This window comes from Opisthocomus hoazin, chromosome 2 (assembly GCF_030867145.1).
Source record: "Opisthocomus hoazin isolate bOpiHoa1 chromosome 2, bOpiHoa1.hap1, whole genome shotgun sequence".
NCBI lineage: Eukaryota > Metazoa > Chordata > Aves > Opisthocomiformes > Opisthocomidae > Opisthocomus > Opisthocomus hoazin.
In genome coordinates, this window is record NC_134415.1 from 44,108,430 (window position 1) to 44,120,195 (window position 11,766).

At 49.7% G+C, this 11,766-nt stretch overlaps 1 protein-coding gene across 3 annotated transcripts in view; it reads right to left on the reverse strand.

Moving 5' to 3' along the window:
- The window catches only part of LOC142360521 (uncharacterized), a 35,273-nt gene extending 26,982 nt beyond the window's left edge, over nt 1-8,291 (reverse strand). For all 3 annotated transcript variants that reach the window (XM_075413455.1, XM_075413456.1, XM_075413457.1), the window contains exons 1-2: nt 8,220-8,291; nt 377-468 (exon numbers count right to left, since the gene is read on the reverse strand). The gene's annotated coding sequence lies outside the window, so the exon portion shown is untranslated. The remainder of the gene's footprint in view (nt 1-376; nt 469-8,219) is intronic.
- Nucleotides 8,292-11,766: the final 3,475 nt, after the last annotated feature.

Here is an 11,766-nt window from a genome sequence, read left to right on the forward strand (position 1 = left end):
GGAGAGTCACGCCTTCTCAGAAAAAGTCAGTTGCCAGCCCAGCACCTGGTCACAGAGGAGTTTGCCGCTTGTCAAGAATCAGACAAATCAAAACCCATCACTTGTAGACAGGCACAAGAGACACCTCCTCGCAGAGTTACAAAGCACCTGATTTCTAGAGTAGCTTTCCTCAAACTAAGAACTCTCGTAATGAGACCTTTGCTTTGTGGTGGGTGGGCTAAGTTCCAGACACCAGAAGGCAGTACAGACATCTCTCCCTCACTCTTTCCTCCCAGAAGAAGTGCTCATTAACAAGCAGAAGCCAGGGTGGCTGTAGGGCCAGCCTTGCCTGGTGTCTTCAGAAAGTGCAGACACGGGGTGTAAAACAAAAACTTACTCTTCAAACTTCAATTGAGGTCTCCTTGGCTTGGAGGTACCATTTGGCAAAGAAGGCACTGGGAAAGGATCTGTGACATCCCCTGCAGATCCCTGAAAAACCACAGAGCCAAGATGAAGCTACTTAGAGAGATACATCTAAATCACTGAAAAGTCTGGCTTTCCTAAATCGCAAGAGAAAATGTTTACTTGCCCCAGGCAATAGTCTGTTCTCCAGGCTCTCCCTCTATGGCTAAGATAGCAGCAAGGCTGCAAGCGGCGCACTTTTCACGGCCACTAGCCAAGGCAGGAACACATATTCATTCACACTTACTTGCAGCTTAGGCACACAGCAATTGCTCTTTCTCCATTACTACCTACATTCTCAGGAAAGAGCAAGCAGTTAGAAGCCAGCTAATTCAGCATGCACAGTCTGGCTTAACAAACACCCCCCTCCCAACATCCTAGACCACACACACCCAGTAACAGCAATATAACTGAATTTTGCAACCCAAAAATGCAACAATCCAGCTGCAAGGATCATTAACAACTTTGTAAGAAAGCTATAAAGCCTTGTACCCAGGTGACAGAGAAAACCACAGGTTGCTTGTTTCTTATCTTGAAGCAATCCAATCTTTCTTTGGTAAACACATTGGTTTTTTTTACTTCCAGTTGCCTACAGTCAGGAACAGTTAGTGCCATAAACATGATTCTGTTGCCTTTGGTGTTTACATTGCCACCCCTTCTCACTGCCTTTCATTGGTGAGATGAAAACAGATGATGGAAAGTCAGTAGAGAAGTTACAATGCAGGCTTTTGGGCTAGCAACACACGGTCACAGAGAGCCTTAAAGGGGCAAAAATGCTTCCAAGAGCTTTCTCTGGTGGCTGGTTTATCTTCCTTCCTTTTTAATATCCTCAGAGCACGTTTCTAAAAAGAGTCACACAGCACCCACGGGTCCCAGGAAACATCCTGCCAGTTAGAACGGATACCTACTTCGATGCCCTTGGACAGTTCAGAGTGATTTCTCTCCACTTTCTTGTGCTTGGAGAACAGAGGATCCTTGTGGCTGCTCTTGCTCCTGGCAGTGTTATCCACGCCAGGCAGCTCGCCGCTTTCACTTCTGGGTCTCTTTTGGGCCATCTTCGTTGACTTTGGCTCAGGATGTGCAGGAGACATGGGTGGCAGTGGCAGAGGTAGCCTGAAATCTTTCGTCTGCATTTCAAATGAAGCTTTTGGTGCTCTGGGAAGTGAATTCAGCAATTGCGATGAATGGGGTGTACATATAATGCAGGGATTTTTCAGAAACTTAGTTACATCATGTACCAATTCTGCTGAAAATTCTCTGGAAGCGTGAGGTGACTTGTTAACATAAAGAATCCAGCAGAAGCAAAATGAAACTTCAGGGACATCATCGTACATTAGATACCACATCGTCCCCTGCCAACAACACACAAGCAAGTTGCTTTTCAAGTAGGAATAAGCCTCAAGACTTGTCCTTGGAGTAAAGACTTGCAACCAGAACATCAGGACGTTGCCAAAAAGGCATCCCTCTAACACAGCCCCTTTCCATGGGAAGAGGGAGAGAGGCAACTACAGTGACTAAAATCCCTGGGACAAATCACCCAACAAGGCACATGAACTGCAGCACTGCCTCTCTCTCCCCATTACAGTAGAAGATATCTTCTAGGCTCAGAGACGCTCACCCTCACGCTGGATGCTGTACGTGCTTTGACAGAATTCAACCGAGTTGTTCTTTAAGACTTGCCAGCTCAACTAGACAACAGTTACAAAGTTGAGAGGATTCAAGTGAGAGAGACTTAAAATGCTGTGCTTTTAAATGGCAGAGGCTATGACATTTAATAATACAGTGACATATCAGATTTCTGATCATCTGAAGTTAGGATAGCCAGTGAACTTCAGCAGCTCTAAGCAGCACCAAATAGCTCAAAACCTACTTTGTCTACTGCTCATTTCCATCATTTTTATTCAGCTTTTCAAAGGTTCCAAGAAAACACTGAGCAGTGAATCCCAACTCACGGGGTCTCAGTAAGAAGGCTTCATTCTATTGTGCGTGGGACAGTCCTCTCCCCTCTTCCACAACCCACTTTTCCCACAGTACAGTCAGTCCCTGCAGCTAAATATGAGTTTACTCATAGTGTCAAGACACAAACCTCAGCACTACATACCAATCCAAGCCAATACCTCAGATTCAAGCCACAAGCAAGCAGGAATTGAATGCAGTAGCCCATGACTGACACACGAGCCTCCCCTCAGGGGAACGCTGCCCATTCGAAGACATGCTCTTGGAAGCATTCGCTCTGTCAAAGACCTAGCCAAAATGCTGGTAGTACACCGGTATGCCGGTAAGTGCTATTCAAGGCCAGTAACCCGTGACAGCAAAAGCAGCTGAAGGAGCAGACCGTCCCAGCATTAACAGCTGACTTTTTTCTTTCATCAGAACCTGTGCAATTAAGGAAACAGCAACGATCACCAAGTCAAAATTGATGGACGCACAGTTACACTTAGTACACTATCATTTCCCAAGAAGCTGCCAGAACTCTCTGCTGTGGACATGATGGCTCAGTCACGGGAACGGGAGCCATGAATTCCAGGCCACACTTGCAGCTATTTCACCTGTTTGCAGTAGGAGTCTGAGCAGGCAACTCAATTTGTCTGCACCGCAGTCTCTCCGCAAAACGTGTTCTTATCATCTTCTCACCTTACAAAGAGCTTTAAATGCACGTTAACTATCATGAATCTGATAAAAAGCTTTCTGCTGCTTCCCATGAAGAGAGAGCACAAACTTCCCCAAAATAAGCATGGCAGCAGAACCCAGAATGAGGAAGACATGGGCAAAGAAAAAGACGTTCATAGAATCATAGAATGGTTTGGGTTGGAAGGGACTTTTAAAGATCATCTAGTCCAACTCCCTTTCTGAAAGCCTGTTAGGGCTAATCCCATTTCTCACAAAAGCAGATTAAGTGATACCTGAACTCTCAAGCCTTACTCACCTAGAATCACGGAATAGTTTGGGCTGGAAGGGACCTTTAAAGGTCCTCTTGTCCAAAACCTCTGCAATGAGCAGGGACATCTTCAACTAGATGGCAAGTTCTCTTGCCAACCCCTGAGACCCTATTGTGCAGAACAAGCATACGCTACTCCCCACAGAACGGCTGCCACCTCCTAGACCATCTAGGGCAATCATCTGCTGACAGACTACCACCACTGTAGTTTGGAGGAGAGCAAATGACTCCTGCATCCCAGCACGCAGGCAGTCTACCATACTGTTTGCAACTCAAACAACGTATAATTTTTTTGCACAAATTTGTTTCCTGCATCTGGTCTGAAAGACAGCAGTGCAGATGGCTGACTACCGGCTTAGAAGAAAAAGTAGTACAGGCACAACTGGCAATTAAATTTCTTGCGGCATAAACAGATTTTTTGAACTACATGTAACACAGGATCACAGCATGCAGCAACGTAAGCTGCAGGGTGGACAGGCTCGTGTTTAAAAGGGTGAAGTCTTCGTTCCGATCTCAACTGTCAGAAATCAGGACAAATGCCACAACATTCAATGCTTACCGGTAATATAGGTGTGTTATATTCTGACTCGCATTCTACCAAAAGTCCACATTCCAAAAATTTCGTGATTAACCCCTCCAATCCTTTTCGAGCCTCCCCCTTAATAGGATATTGTTTTTGTCTTACCGGTTTGGATCCAGGTTTTAAGGTCACTTTTACCAGTTCTGCTAATTTGGACCATCCCGGAACTTCATTTGGCCAAACCAAGGGGATTACTGCGTTTTCCACCTCTTCTGGAATTTGTTCCTCCTTAAAAGAATCCTGTAACATAAACACCCTTGCCTCTACGGCTTTTGATTCTGGTATCAATAATTCAATTTCTTCATTTTTTTTTTTAAAGTTATTTGTGCCTCTAATTTGCTTAATAAATCTCATCCTTACAAAGGCAATGGACATTCAGGCATATATAGAAACTGGTGAGTTACCCACTGTTTTCTCAATCTAAATTTCAACAGCTCTAAGAAAGGTTAATTTTCTTTTTACCCTGTCGCACCAACAACATCTACAGATTTATGACTACATTTCCCTTTACATGTGTTTAATACCAAATAAGTGGTCCTTGTATTTATTAAAAATTTTACTTCCTCATTCCCTAGCTTCTCAGAGAGGGGCTTGGAGGGGAGAAGCCGATTCTGCTACCCCCCCCGCCCCGTCCTTCCCCGTGTCCTTCCCGAAACCAGGCTAAATCTTCCTGCCCCCCCCCCATAGGAGAAACAGAAGGACTGTCTGTCTCAGATTTTCGGTCCTCCTCATCACCTCACCCATCTCCGACAAGGTGCAACCATTAATTCAACATCATCCTCCTCAGGCTCATATTTCAAACACTCTTTGCCAACACTACAAGCGATGCAACATTTCTTTGAACCCTTTTCGCAGTTTCCTTTCTTTAAAGCCATTACCATAGAACCGCGCGGATGTATCCCACACTGCCTTTGCCATTCCGAATGATTTCTCAACGAGAAAAACAAATCTACATATGTCATTTCTTCCTATTTACCTTCCCTTTTACAAAACAACATTAATTGCAAAATGGTATTATAACACAGTGTCCCATCCTCCGGCCACTTCTCCCCATCATCCAGAGTATATAACGGCCACCGATGATTACAATACTCAATTAACTGTTTCCGAGTTAAAGGGTCCCCCCGCAGCTCTTTCCAGTGTTTTAAAATACATCCCAAAGGCATGCCCCTTGGGATGGGCTTTTACTCGGAAAGGTGCCCATCCTTCAAATGACCAGTGGTAGTGATTGTGCACTATATCACAAACACTAATCAGAGGGACCCCAACCCTTGTTGGAGCTCCCTTTGGGATCCCAGCCCCCTGCTGAGATCTTGGAGACTTCAACCCCCTGTTGAAGACCTCCCCCTTGGGCCCCGCTCCACCGGCTTTCACCGAGCAGAGACTTTCCACAAAGGTACCTTTTAGCCCAACTCTACGAGGTTTTCACCACGATTTACGAGCAGGCGTGTATTATACCTAAAGAATGCCTTAATTAAATTCCAGGGGACTTACTTGGAATCCTTCGGTCCGGGGATCAGAGGTTCTCCTCGAGAATCCCTCGTGGAGGTCCCGTGATCCCGCGGATCCATTGGTATTCACAAGCAGGGTCCCATCTGGGTCGCCAGAAACTGTCACCGAAAATCCGGGAATAAAACCTGGTAACACCAATGTAGTGTTAAAAGGCAGGCATTCTTTATTGCGACGTCAGATGCACGGGGGATAATTCCGCCGAACGTGCATACCCCATACCCTTTCCGTGCAGTTTATATAGATCAAAATATACATATTCATCTGATTACATAAGCCCTTTCTTTCATAGTCAAATCAGTCCATTTTCATACACTCCTCCCACCCGCGCTTGCGCAGTGCCTCCTAGTGGTGGTCGTCGGGGGTCCTAAGATGAAGGCTTATCCTCTTCATCACAGTTTCTGCACAAACTCAGTCTTCTTCTGGCTCTTGTCCCTGCGGCACGGGTCGTCTTGACCAGTTCTAGGCACCTGCTGGTTTTAATTAAAACTAACTTCTTTGGGGGGAGATGTATGACTTTTTGCTTCAATTAATTCACACAATAGATAGGTACCACAAATACACCTGCAACCATTTGGTAACGCTATTTCTATTAAAAATCCCCCTTCACCATTATTGTTTAACATTAATGATTACCTAGGGACTAAACCCTCTGTTCCCAGACCTAATGTCCAGATGGGCAGGGCTGTACAAGGGACATAGCAGCATTGTTCATGCTTTATGATTAACTAATTCCATCACCTTGGTTACACCCCGGTGCTAAGTTTACCTGATACCAAGAAACCTTTTTATCTATTCGTCAATACAGAAGAGGGAACGGCATATGGGGTTCTAACCCAAAAATGGGCAGACAGGAAAAAACCTATAGGTTATTTTTCAAAGTTGTTGGACCCTGTTAGTAGAGGCTGGCCCACCTGCTTACAGGCTATAGTGCCTACAGCCCTTCTAGTTGAGGAAGCTGGGAAAGTTACCCTAGGGGGGGAATTAAAGGTATATACACCTCATAATATAAGGGGGGTATTACAGCAAAAAGCAGGAAAGTGGATTACTGATGCTAGACTATTAAAGTATGAGGCTATATTAATACACTCTCCCAAACTAGAAATTGAAACAACTGGTCTACAAAATCCAGCCAAATTTTTATATGGGGAAGCAAGTGAAGAACTGACGCACGACTGTGTCCGATTTATAGAATCCCAGACCAAAATAAGGGAAGATTTAGAGGAAGAGGAATTGCCCAGCGGAGAGAAATCATTTGTAGATGGATCATCGGGAGTAGTAAACGGGAAACGAAAATCAGGATATGCCATAATAGATGGGAACACTTCAGAGGTGAAAGAATCTGGCCATTTGGATACAACCTGGTCAGCCCAGGCATGCGAGTTATTTGCGGTCCTAAGGGCGTTACAGCTGCTAAAGGGAAAGGTGGGGTCTACATTCACTGATTGCAGATACGCGTATGGAGCGGTCCGTACTTTAGGGAAGATCTGGGAAGAACGGGGACTAATAAATACACAAGGAAAGAATCTGGTACGTGAAACCTTAATAAGGCAAACTTTGAAGGCCTTGAGGGGACCTAGGCAGGTTGGTAAAAACATTATTAGAAAACATTGTACCAAGGTATGGGAATATAGCTGTAATAGATTCAGACAGAGGACCACACTTCACCTCTAAGATTATTAGGGAAGCTTTGGATCCTCTGGGAACGCTATGGGAATATCACACCCCGTGGCACTCAGAAAGTTCAGGAAAATCTCCTTGTTTCCAAGGTTCATGTTGATAACTGTAAAGGTAACAAATGTAACATGTAGGGGATGTTATCACTTCAGGTGGTCAGAAACAAGTCTTGGTTCTTTGTGAATAATTCCAACGGTTGCAAGACAAGGGACTCCTGAATAATCCCTTTAGGCGCCTGGGCCTTGGGAGAACAGGTACGCAAACTACAGAGATAAGGAGGCTGCAGGATAATCTGAAGACCCCTGCCGAGAGACGCCAAACAAACATGTGCGATGGACATTACCACATATGAATGAATTCTCGGAAAAGCCATTACTATGATAAACATTTCTTGGAAATGTAATGAATATGTATGTTAACATAGCATAAATACCTAGTAACTGTGTCTCTTCGGTGCACACGTTTGGAGGAGAGATCCCCCGTGTGCCCGGCGCCGTAATAAAGAATACCTGCTTAATAGTCTGCCGACTATTGAGTCTTCAATTCCGGCTTTTCACGGCATCAATGTCTTACCACGGCTTGGACTGCAAGGACCTCTGGCGGGGCTCCTGGTCCAGCCCTCGGGTTTGGAATGCAATCCAGTTTCACGGGATACATTGATAAGCGACCTGCATTGTTATGATTACCTCTAGGTTTCCTTCTTTGCTGGGCCCAATTATACCAAATATACCAGTAATCAATGTCCTGAGTGCCTGCATCCTCTGGAATTATTCGTCAAAATTATAACTTGTGTATCTTAAAAGTTCCCCTAGGGGCCACACATCCATAGGTCCACCTCCTCTAGTTCTAGTGAGAAATGGCCATTCCTCCTGACATAATAGTATCAATTTCTTTTTCTGCAAAGTCTGAGACGAAGGTATCTTACTCCAATTTTCAAAAACCTCAGCAAGGGGCGTCCCCCTTTCCACGCTGGGTGTAGTTCCCGTATCAAATACTTCAAGCAAAATTTAAACACGAGAGAAAATCTCAGCAATCAGTCTGAACACCCTCGAGACCGAAAGCTCTCGGACTCACTCAGTCCTTTTGTTTGGCGCCGGCACTTTGAGCGTTGGTCTCGGGTGTTCCCAGAAAGATCCTGAGTATCCGTCTCCTGTGTCAGTGTAAAAATGTGGCATCAGCCGGCTCTCCAGTGCGGGGAGAGGGCGGGGCTGGGGCGGGGCCGTGGGCGGAGCATGTGTTTGGGGTGGGGCGGGGCTTATTCCGGGGCGGGGCAGTTCTGGGGCGGGGGCGGAGCCATGGGCGGGTGCAGAGCTGGGAGGGGCGGGGCCGGGGCGGGGGCGGGGCCCCCGCACTTCGGAGAATTCCCCGCTGCTTGAGGCAGAGCCCCGACGGGCCCGCTGCGGGGGCGGTGTCAGTGACTGCGCTGCTCTGCAGGGCCCCTTCTGCTGCCGGCTGCGGGGAACCTCCAGGGAGAGAGCGAGATCCAGCCGCGACAGTCCGGGCTCGTCTCTCGCACTCCGGGAAGGGACGATGTGACGAGACAGGGCTGCCGCCTTCTCCTCCAGAACGCCCCTGGCGCTCGCTTGGCTTCGTGTGGCCGCAGTGTGGGGAAACACGGCCAGGCGGAGGACTTTCTCATAAACAGGCACTTCTGTGTGAGCCGCCAAAAAGGCCCCAACCCCCCCCACAAAAAGGAAAGGGCAGAATAATCGAGGCCGAACCCCACCGGTCCCTCCCCGAGAGAGCATTCGGACGTCAGAACTCCGGCCTGGCCCAGGCCGTGCCCTGGGAGCGCCGAGCACCGGCAGCAGACAGCTGCTCTCTCCGGAGGGAACGAAACGGGGACGCTTCCCCTCCCCGGCGAGGCGGGACCGCGGCTCCCAGCACAACGGCAGCGCCGCCAGGAGCCCGCTGGCCGCCGCCGCCGCCGCCGCCGGGGAGACGAGGGCCGCCCCCCGCCCCGCCTCGGCCCGCTCACCCGGCGCGGGACGGAGGAGCCCAGGGGCGTGGCCAAGGCGCCGAACCGCGGCGGCCGCCCCCGCCCCGACCCCCGGCACTGCGCCCGCCGCAGCCCGGCCCCGCCCCTGCTCCGCCCCCGCATCGTGCCCGCCCCGGCCCCGCCCCTCACCCAGCACTGCCCCGCCCCCGGCCTCGCCCCCGCTATCGCACCGCCTCCGGCACCGCCCCCGCGCCTCCCAGCTCTCGCCGGCACCGCCCCAGGCACCGCCCCCCCCTCGGTCCCGGAACCGGCCCCGGCCTCGCTCCGCCCCCACATTGCCCCCGTCCCGCCTCTCTCCCAGCACTGCGCCTGCTCCGCCCCCGGCACCGCCCCCGGCACCCCGGCACCGCCCGCCCGTGCCCGCGCAGCCCCGGCAGCCTCTGCCCCGCACCGACCGGCCGCCGGCCTGCGCCCGCCGGGGAAGGGCCGTCCCGCCCAGCGCTTTTCGTCGGAGACAGCCCGGAGCTCCCCGCAGACGCCTCCCGCCGCCGGGAGAAGGGACACCCGAGAGGGGCAGCCGGCCCGGCTCAGGCCCGCCCGCAGCTCCCGGCACCCTCGGCCTCCAGCCCCGACGGCCGCCGGGCCCCCGCGGGGTACCCGGGGAGCGGCGGAGCGAGCTTTCCTCTCGCCGCCTGCGGAGTCCCCCGTGGCTGCGCGGGCCGCGGGAGAACGAGCCCGAGGGGGCTTGCGGAGGCCGCAGCGGCCCTCCCGCCCCGTCACCGTGGGCCATCTCTTTTTTATCTGAAGCAATCTCTGGCTGCGAGGCCTCCCTGGCGCCCCACAGATCACTGGGTTTACAGTGATGGGCTGTCTCCCTTACTTTTGTCTGATAAGATAAGATAAGCACCAGCTAATTGCTCCCTTTGTTAACTCTTCAGTCCAAGCACGTTGTTCCTCTTGCATTTGACAAGTCCAGCAAGGCCGTCGATTACACATGGGATGGCAGGTTACAGACCAGAACTGCACATACTTTAGGGCTTTTGCTTATTGACCACTGCTTGTACCACAAGACAATACATTTTTAACAACAAAACTGTAAAACAGAAAAGTAGTAGCAATTTTAGGAAATGCTACTGTCATATTAATTATTCCAAAAGTATCATTCCTCCACGGCCATGTTGGTTCCGGGGCACCCCTTCCCTCCAGCGTGTGGACAACACCACACCACACAGCTTGGTGTTATTAGCAGACTTGCTGAGGGTGCACTCAATTGCTGAATGAAGATGGGAGAGATAGGTGAATTTTGTGGTCTTGTTAAAATGTGAAGTTCAAATAATGGCCCTGAATGGCAGGGCTCAAGGGGGCGTAGCAGCCAAGTCACCAGCAGTGCCTCTCAGGTCTCAATTCTAGGGCTTGTTCTGTTCAATATTTTTATTAATGATCTGGAGGCAAGAGTTGAATGCATAGCTGGTAAGTTTGCAGATGATCCTTAACTGGGAGGTGCTGCTGACTCTCTTGAACAAGAGGCCTTGCAGAGGGATCTGGATAGATTGGAGCATTGGGCAGCCATCAATGGCATGAAATTCAAGAAGAACTAATGACAACTTCTGCATCTTGGATGGAGGAACACGAAGCACAAGTATAAATCGGGAGAGGAGTGACTGGAGAGCAGCCTTGCAGAAAGGGGTCTGGGGGTGCTGGTGGACACTAAGCTCAGCAAGAGCCAGCAGCGTGCCCTGGCAGCCGTGAGGGCAAACCTCATCCTGGGGTGAATCAAACACAGCATGACCAGCCGGTCAAAAGAGGCGATTATCCCGCTGCATTTAGCATTGGTGAGGCCTCCACTGCTTGAGGAGAGGAAGCAGAGAGAGAGCTGCTGATCTCTTGTCCTTGGGATCCACTGACAGGGTGTGTGGGAATGGTTCAAGCCTGCATCAGGAGAGGTTCAGACTTGATATTAGGAATCATTTCTTTACCAAGAGGGTAGTCTAACTCTAGAACAGGCTCCCTAGAAAGATGGTCAGTGCCCCATGGCTGTCAGTATTTCAGAGGCATTTGGACAATGCCCTCAATAACATGCTTTAACTTTTGGTCAGCACTGCAGTGGGCGGGGAGTTAGACTAGGTGATCGTTGTAGGTCCCCTTGAACTCAAACTATTCTGTTCTATTCTATTCTATTCTATTCTATTCTATTCTATTCTATTCTATTCCATTCCATTCCATTCCATTCCATTCCATTCCATGTCAATGTTTGTGAAAGCTGCTGAACCAAAGCAAACCAGAAAGTGGTCTTCTGACATTGCAGCTTCTGGAAGATGTTGCACATTTGGAAACCTTTGTTACATTTCCCACTGGCAAAGCTTTCTCCTCTGGGACTTCAGCGAGCATCTCTTCATGGGCTTCTGACAGTTGTGCTCTGGGTTGTGGCCACTCAGGTCTTGAATGCTGAGCTCAGGCTGAGGGATCCCACCTCCTCTCTGGGCAAACCTCTCCAGTGCTTCATGATCCTCACAGATTTTGGTTTTGATTCCTTATCTCCAGCCTGAACTTCTCTCGTTTCAGGAGGTGCCACTGTCTGTCACCCTCCCTCCGGGCAGTGCTGGGAAGAGCCTGTCCCCATCCCCTTGACGCCTTCCCCACAGTCACGGGGCTGTGCTGTGAGGTGCCCTGACCCCTCCTCTG